This window comes from Humulus lupulus, chromosome 4, assembly GCF_963169125.1.
Source record: "Humulus lupulus chromosome 4, drHumLupu1.1, whole genome shotgun sequence".
Lineage (NCBI taxonomy): Eukaryota > Viridiplantae > Streptophyta > Magnoliopsida > Rosales > Cannabaceae > Humulus > Humulus lupulus.
The window spans coordinates 154,494,817-154,504,196 of NC_084796.1; the positions used below are offsets into that span (position 1 = coordinate 154,494,817).

At 38.8% G+C, this 9,380-nt stretch overlaps 1 non-coding gene across 1 annotated transcript; it reads left to right on the plus strand.

Annotated features, from left to right (window-relative positions):
• The first annotated feature begins 267 nt into the window (after window positions 1-267).
• Window positions 268-374, plus strand: LOC133833283 (small nucleolar RNA R71). The gene has a single exon (XR_009892675.1). It is a non-coding gene; the product is annotated as a small nucleolar RNA R71 (small nucleolar RNA).
• Window positions 375-9,380: the final 9,006 nt, after the last annotated feature.

Consider the following 9,380-nt stretch of genomic DNA (forward strand, 5'->3'; position numbering starts at 1 on the left):
ACCACTGAAAGTTAATTGAGCCAATTGTTGACCAAGCTGATTAGCATTAGAGGTGCTCACTTCATCAGCTAATTTGGGTGGTGGAGTAGGGTCTTGGCGAATGCCAAACTATTGTGAGTTAGCTGCCATATTAGAATCAAGCTCCTAGCTGCAGCAGGAGTCTTATCAACTAGTGCCCCCCCCCCCCCCCCACTGGCCGCATCCATCATACTCCTATCCAATGAATGTATTCCTTCATAAAAGTATTGGATTAGGAGTTGTTCACTTATCTGATGATGAGGGAAACTGCAACACAACCACTTGAATCTCTCCCAATACTCATATAATGACTCCCCGGTCTGTTGGCGAATGCCACAGATTTCCTTCCTTATACTACCAACCTTAGATGCTGGGAAGTAACGCTCCAAGAACATTGTCTTCATTTCATTCCAGGTATTAACAGTTCCAGGAGGAAGGTAATATAGCCACTCCCTTGTACCATCCTTCAAACAAAATGGAAATGCTCTTAGTTTAATCTGCTCTTCAGTTACTAACACTGGTTTCATATTATAGCAGACTATGTGAAACTCTATCAAATACTTGTTTGGGTCCTCTCCTGGTAGCCCATGGAAAGATGGTAATAAATGTATGAGGCCTGACTTGAGTTCAAAGTTAACATCCAATGCCAAATATTGAATACACAGAGGTTGATGGTCTAGATTTGGCAGTGCCAACTCTTTCAACATCCTTTCCTGAGCCATCTGAGACATAACTAATGTTTTAGAGTCAGAATCGTTGTCAGATGGTAATGGTATTTGTACTGGATTGACTTTCTTGGAAGGTTGAAAGATTGGATTGTCAATGATAGTCCTTGAAGAGCGGGACGACGATGTCTCAAGATATTGCTTTATGGCTTGTAGTCTTTCTTGAGTATCGTCATCAGACATAAACACCTGCAATCAAAAAAATGTAAACTAGTGAGTGTGTAATTAATTAAATTGAATAAAAAAAAAACTTACAATAGTCCCCGGCAAAGGCGCCAAAACAATATGATGCGTGTCGTATACCACAACAAATTTAATAAATATTTTTCTTTCAATACTTATAATTATTTTAGTATGATAGTAAGCACAGGTTGAACCCACAAAGGACTATTGTTCACTTTATTATTCAATAATTAGCACTAAGACTTAAAGGGGGATTTAGATTTTGAACTCAAAATTAAATAACATAAACTAGAAAGCAAATAAAGATTGATATTACGATATTAATAAACAATTAAAGGTTAATCTCCACCCTCAACAATCATTCCCAATCACTAATAATAAATATTATTCCAATTTCTCAATTAAACTATTAACCCCACAGATAACACTGAAGCAGAAAAATATCTCAGTCTCCCTATTACAAGTAATCAAGGCGAAGCGCTCAATAATTAACTCTTTCAGCCAAGCAATAAATCTATGAAGCATACAATCTATTTAACTTAGATAAAGCATTAATTCCTATGAAGACAAGTTAATCTAGGAAATAAATTAATGAAGCATATAATTCATTTAACCTAGGTTCTATTTTTCATCACAATCAACAATTCTTTTGACATCACTATCAATTGCAATTTATCACTTACACTTAGAATCCTAAACTATTAGGTGAGTAGTAATTCTAAGATGACAATTAAATAATGAAAACCTTAATTAGTTGGCCACCTAACAAGAAATCACAAAATTCATAACATTCAATTGGAAAAATAGAAACAATTTAATATTGAGAGAAACTAAAGAATAATACTCATTATCAACAATCAAGAATTCATGTATTGGGTTTTGAATTAACCCTTAACCTAAAAAGAACCTACTCCATAATAGTAATCATAATCACAAACATAATTATAATTAAGATTAAAGAGATTAAGGGATGAAAAGAAACTAGATTGATGAACAATAGTGTTGTAGTGTTGCAGTCTTCTCTCCAGCCCTTTCGGAGTCTTTTTCTCTCAAAAACCGTAATAAAACTTAATCTCAAAATTAACCCTAATAATCTTTTATAGTCTTCTTTAAATTCTATTTAAAATGTAATTAAAAATCTGAAAACAACATCGCAGGTCGTAGCCTGGAAAATGTGTGCCGCGGCCTAAAACAAAATATGCACAAAATCTGTCACGCATGCCGCTGCCTGGAAAAACTGGGCAGCGACCCATTTGAAACATAAAATCTGCAACGTCAATTCCAATTAAAGTGTCGTGGCCTGAATTTTATCGGCCATGGCCTATCTTCAACTTCTTCAATTCTCGACCTTAGATAGCTTGTACGCTGCTGCCACTTCAACATTTCAATCCCGAAAGCCTGGAATGCTCCTAATACTTCATTTTAACCTCATCTCAACGAGTCTTTTTTTTTCAACCTATGATTTATTGTAAAAACGCCATAATCTAATACTTTGTAAAATATTTGCATGCTCATAAGTTTATAGAAGAAAAGCCACTTATTATTAAAATCTCAGTGGGGCCTTGTTAAAACATGCAAGTTGGTTCTAATAGTTTAAAAATATAATAATATTTTTTATGCAACATTTTAAAATAATTAAAGCTCAAGTCACACTAATAAGTTCTGAAAGTTTAAAATAAACATAACATTATTCTTTAGAAATTGGCGTTAAACTGATCATTTTCTCGTCCATAGGATGCCCCCACGCCATACACACCCTTACGTTGGAACTCCCCACATCACCACGTGTGGCACTAAGAAATCCTATTTGCTACCTGGAAGGGAAAGTAAGGGGGTGAGCTAAAAGCCCAGTAAGGAAGTACAAATAACACACAAGTATACACACAAAAATATGTTCATATTCATACATCGTTACACATCCTAAACATTGTTATCATAACCATCATCATCATAAACATAATCATTATAAACATTATCATCATAAGCATCATCATCATATATTTGTGAACATGCCCCGCTAACTTGTCCATGTCACATCTTGAGGTAAACAGGCTCTCTGGTCCTTGATTAACCTCGGCGCGTCTACTCTATGAGTTACATCTTTACATCCTTATTAACTCGAGTTACGTCTTCATATCCTTAGCAACCCCTTTGTTGTGTCGCGTTCATTACGCTAACAACCATTACATATCATATAGCATTCAATTCACATACAATCCAGTCACATCAACACAAATAAAATTTCATGATTTATCAACATCATCACAAAATATCATTTCATACTTCATATCGCAAAACGTATCATTGTACATAGCATTCTATCATACAAACAATCTTACCATTCACAGCGTAAATAAACAAAATTCTATCTAACTTCCTTACCTTAGGTCCAAACAAAGCAAAAACTAATAAACTTCATAACGAGCTTATAACCATTATCAAATAGCATTATTTAGCATCATATAATACTTTCTTGTGCCCAACTCATATACCCCATGTGTGCATGAGTCATGCACGCATGGTGAAAACTACTCATAATTTCCAAATAGGCATAATTACACATAAAATCACCAAAAGAATAATGCAAATTATATTTATGTTACATGCATGGTTTTTAAATAAAAATTATATGGTTGAATATTAGACACATTTTTTAAGGTAAAAGTGCATTTGTATGCGACATGTATATGTGGGAAAGTTGTTAAAAAGTGACATTAAAAACAATAATTTCTACGCGCTTATTTCTATCATTTTCAAATTAAGGATTAGCACATACTTTCTTACCATTATATATTTCTTTTAAAATCACTAAGTTGATTAAATCTCTTTAAAATATTATTTTATTTCGTAAAAGTAATTTATTTAGCAATTTAAAAATATAATAACTCCATTTATTATTTTTAAATTACATAGAAATAATAAATGCTAGAAATGATTTAAAATACTTATAATTAGCATGTTTCCTTAAAAAATAACAATTTTATCTAAATTAATAAAATTACAAACTTGATGTGAGAAAAATATATAATTTTTAGGTGTGGGAAAAATATATTTTACTTGTATTAATTTAAAACTTAATTTTAAGTAGAATAAATTCATAAGTAATAATCAAATAATTATTTTGGAATTATTAAACTAAACTTTCAGCCACCATTTAATTTATTTAAAAATCACAAGTGAATTAATCTCAACATTTTTCTTAATTAAAATGAAGAAAATCATATCTATTAAAATGAACACTCATGGTTATATTTAAAAATACCATTTTTTTAATATTGACATAACTTAGGGTTCTATTATTTTACAAACACACAAATTTTCCTTTCATTAAAAAAAAAAAAGCTTTCCAATATTTTACCTGTTGACTGCGTTTTTAGCCAACGACGTGAGAACGTCAAATACGACGAACCTTCAAGAGAATGTAAACGACAACAGACGGTATAAACAAGAAAAGTAAATAACACAGAATTTTTATAGTGGTTCAGCCCCGATTGTCGGTAATAGCCTAATCCACTTAGAGTTGTGATTTATAAATCTATACTCAAGATCAGATGGACTATGCCAACTGAGTTTCTTCAGTATAAATTGTGAAAATACAAGAATTCTCTCTAATTTCAGCACTTTCTCTCTCTAGAATAGACAGACCCAATTTTATCTCTCTAGAAAGAATCAGCAGAAGGGACCCTCTTCTCATCCCATCAGCTCTCTATTTATAGAGATGGGATCCTCAACTGATATCCCCTTATAATAGGGATATTTTACTATATTTATTATATTTATATTACAAATAAACATTCAACATTCAAAATGTAACAAACTCCCCATTTGTGGGAAGAATGAGAGATTCCCGCGCATGTTGTTGAAGTTGTATCTGACTTAGTCTCCTCTAGCTAGTTGGTCCACCTCCTACTCACTACCCATGCAAGTGCTGGTTAAACATGCATGGTGGTAGGATATGCATGGTGGTAGGACATGCTTTGGGTGGGCTGAACGTGCATGGTTCTCCTCGAACATGTACTCTCCTCCAGCATGCCATGTCCCTCCTTGAACCAATCTCCTTGGCTTCTCCTCGGACCAAGGTGGTCCGAGGCAACTTCCTTGGCACCTCACCTTGAACAACATTGAGGGAACCTCACCTTGGACAATATTGAGGGAACCTCACCTTGGACAATATTGAGGGAACCTCACCTTGGACAACATTGAGGCAACCTTCTTTAGCATCTCCCAAACATGTCCGATCGAACATTGTATAGACTTTCCTTATGAAAGTCTAAGTCTCCATTCTCTTGCATGAGACTCCTCCTCCTTAGCTATTTACCTTGGACACGTTCGAGCCAACACTTAGAAAACCTTGGGAGGCTTGCCTCCTACACACCCTTGGGGTCTCCTAGGACCACACCCTCCTTGGGGTCTCCTAGGACCACATCCTCCTTGGAGTCTCCTAGGACCACTCCCCTTAGCTCTCCTAGGAGGCACTCTCCTAGATGCATTCTCCTTAGCCTCCTAGGATGCATTCTCCAATTTTTGGGTATAACATTTGCCCCCCAAGTTTATTATACGATTTCCCTCGTATGATAAACTTTTCTTCTAGCAAAATGTTCTCGAGGTCATCCAAAGCTCCTATCCGGTTGACAACTTTCACGTAAACTCCCATGACAGAACTTGTCTTGAACTTTCCTTGTGATTTCTTCAAACTATATTTTCTTGATGTAATGAAAATATAAGCTCCCTTTGTATATGTTGCAAAAACATCATAGTATAGAGGCAGGTTGTTGAATATCCTTGATTTTTTTTTTTTTTTTTTTTTAAACATCGTGATCCGATCGGATGCTAGGACTAGGGCCCTTGAACAAGATTGTTCGATCGGACACATGCATTAGGCTCCTTGGACATGCTCGGCTTGCACCATGCAAAACATGGTCTCCTTGGATGTGATCCGATCGGACCTGGACACTCTTCTTGGCATCTTCAATCATGTCCGATCGGACAATGCACTTTTGGCCCAAAACTAACTCCATCTTTTGGCTTGTATGGGACTTCTCCTCTCACTTGCTCCGAGCCAACCATTTTGGAACACATGCATGGCCTCCTCGGACATGGTCCGATCGGAGCTTTCATGACATGGTTCGATCGGGCAAAGCATGACCAAGGAAACGTCCAGCCTTCCTTCACGCGAGCCCAGCGTGAATTCCCCCAGGATGTCCGATCGGGCATGGGAGTTTAAGGGGGTTCAAAGTCTGCTGCCAAGTCGGGCATTTCAATGCAAAGATAGGTAAGTGTGGTCCGATTGGACTACACAATTGCCTAAAGTTTTCAATGCCCGATCGGAAGTGATCACTCGCCTCGTTCAAAGAAATGCATGCCTCAAGCCTTAACAACAGCCCACCATCTCCGATCGGATGCAGCCTAGTTGTTCGGACACCAACACTTAGACGCACACGGGCCTACCTGAACACTTATGGCATCTGCTTTGGCTCTCCTCGGTCATGTCCCAGCTACAAATTTTTGGAAGCCCAAACTAAGGTCCGATCGGACTCTTTGTGGCTTCTCCTTGGACCATGTGATCTGAACTAATCTCCTTGAAGCTCACCTCGAATAGGTCCGAGCCAAGCACTAGGATCCTCCATCCATGTCCGATCGGACATTGCGTGACCTCGGCCAAAATCTAGGTCCTTTGGCGTGGTCCGAGCCATCTTTTTCTTGCCATCTCCTCGGACCAAAATGGTCCAAGGCACCTCTCCCATGGCATGTCCGATCGGACATGACACCCTTCTCCTCGGACCAAAGTGGTCCGAGCCTATCTCTTTCAAGCAAGGTCCGATCGGACCCTTGGCACACATGGGTGAGCTTCTCTCGAACTTGTCCGATCGGAGCTTTCCATTTAGGGACTCCTCAAGTTAAGGTCCGAGCCAAGCATTTTGGAGCTCACCAAGCTTAAGTCCGAGCCAATTCCTTGGCACACATGCATGACTCTCCTCGGACATAGTCCGAGCGGAGATATTCAACATGGTTCGATCGGAGATATGCGACATGGTTCTCACGGCCTTTCCTTGAACCAAGGTCCAAGCCAATGTCTTGGCTTCTCCTCGGACATGGCCCGAGCCAAGCATTTGGCTCTTCCATCAAGGTTCGATCGGGTACTTTGTGGCCTCTCCTTGGCCAAGATCCATCTACTTGGACGCAGCTGGGTTCCTCGGACTAGATGCATCTCCATTCCGATCGGATATAATGTAGCTTCCAACCACTCAAGTGTGTTTCTCCTCCTCAGATGCAGCACCTTAGGCACCAATATTTCTGGGCCTAGATCCTTGGACGTAGGCGAGATGCTCCTTGGATCAACATGCATCCGATCGACCGTCTCAAGGTATGCTTTGACATCACATTTTTCAAACACTTTAAGCATCTGTATTGATCGTGAGCATGGTCAAACAGGCATAAGTCGTGTTGACATGAATGCAATGCAATGCATGGAACAGTAACCAACCTTTTAAGCATACACATCCGATCGGACATAGGCAGCATCCCCATTTGGACGCTTCTCCTTGGAACTAGACACACCTTTCGGACCAAACATGGTATACTCCATGCTATAATTTTTCCAAACATTTCACCTTTAGGCACTCTTAGGACCTTTTAAGAAAGACCATCGAAGCACCTTTGTTCGAGCCTCCCAAAATTATTTTGAGAGATTGATTTTTCTCAATAAATCTTGGTGGAAACTTGACTTCTCCTCCCAAGGAGAAATTTTCATCATGTAGCATTTATTTTGCACGTATTTGTTTGATTTACTCCAGGGAAGTCGATTGGTGATACATGCTTAGCCTACCAGGGAAGTTGTATCTGCTCTCCTGAGCAAGAAAACTTTGCACCTGGTGAGCTAAACTTGTAGCTGTTGGCATTTAGACTTTACTTCTCCTTGTTAACTTAAAACATTCTAAGTCTCCTCTAGACTTAAAAAGTTATAAGTTTTTTGTGAAGAGTAAAGTCACTCTGGTGTATGCCTTAGATTTTCACATGAGTACTTAGTTTTCTAACTTAGAAATTCTAGACATTTCATAAGTCCATGCTAAGTATACTTTCTCACACTCTTATTGCTCTAACATTTTATGAGCATGATGTTTACGGTCACACGAATATCTGCTCCTAACTTGAAATTTTAAAAATTCCAAGTTACTTAAGCTTTGCCAAGCAAGTTAGCTTAATGGCCTTTTTGGACTTCGAAAATTTACAAGTCAGCCTAAAAACAGATATATTACCTCGTGCTCTTATTGCCTGTGTTAAGTTATATACCAGCATACCCCATGTGCCCCCCAGGTGGTTGGAGGTTGAAAGACCCTTAGTCACTTGCTACATGACTGAATCTGTTCGAGCAGTTAACTACTCGTGAAACACATAGAATATATGGAAAATACTCAAGCAGTTGAACACTGCTTGAACACATCGACCAGTTGAACACTACTCGGATAACTAACACACATGCATATTTGTAGCAAGAATCGACCACGCTGCGCGTAGTCTCTTTTATTACTCGTAAATTAAAAATGACAAAACATGTCTAGCAACGAGTCTTAAACAACCAAAATTGTTCAAAATAAAATGATTGGTTAGCAAATAACCAGTTCATACACCAAACTTAAATAACAAGTCTAAAAAACTCGAAACCAAGCTACCACTCTGAAAGCGGTATTTAAAAATAATATCTCCTTCGACGCTCTATGTGCACGCCACTCCAACGATTCCTGCTCCTAGCACTCCTCCTCAGCATACCCCTCCTCTTGCTTCGTTGCTCTCCTCAGCTAAGGGTGGACCTCCACATATAGTGTCTACGGTGAAGTCCACGGGTCCAGGCTGCAAGGGTGGAGATTTTTGTCGCTTGAATCCGGAGTTGCTTCTACCTCCTTCTCCTTGGGGTGTCTCTGCTCGGTACTTCTTCAACTTGCCCGACCGGAGAAGAAATTCTATCTCGTCCTTGAGGTGGTTGCATTCATTTGTGTCGTGACCATAATCTTCATGGAAGCGACAATACTTGTTCATGTCTCTCTTCCTCATCTCTCTCCTGATGGGTGGAGGCTTCTTGTAAGGAACCTCCTCTTGACTAGCAAGATATATCTCTGCTCTACTGGTTGAGAGAGTGGTGTAGTTGGTGAATTGAGGCTCATACTTGGTTGGCTTCTCACTTGAATCCACCTTTGCCTTCTTTTCTTCATGGTGGTCAGACCCATTACTTCTACGTTTCTTTCCACCATCACTAGGAGAGTCAGTTGGTCTGCTTGGGTTGTTTATGCTATTCTCCCCTTTCTCTATCGCATCATCCAAATTCATATATTTTTCCGCCCGGTCAAGAAATTGTTGAAGTGTTGAGATTGGATGGCGATGGATGCTATCCCATAGAGGACTTCGATAAATTATCCCAGCAGATATGGCAACCATCTTCCCTTCATCTCCTACAGCAGT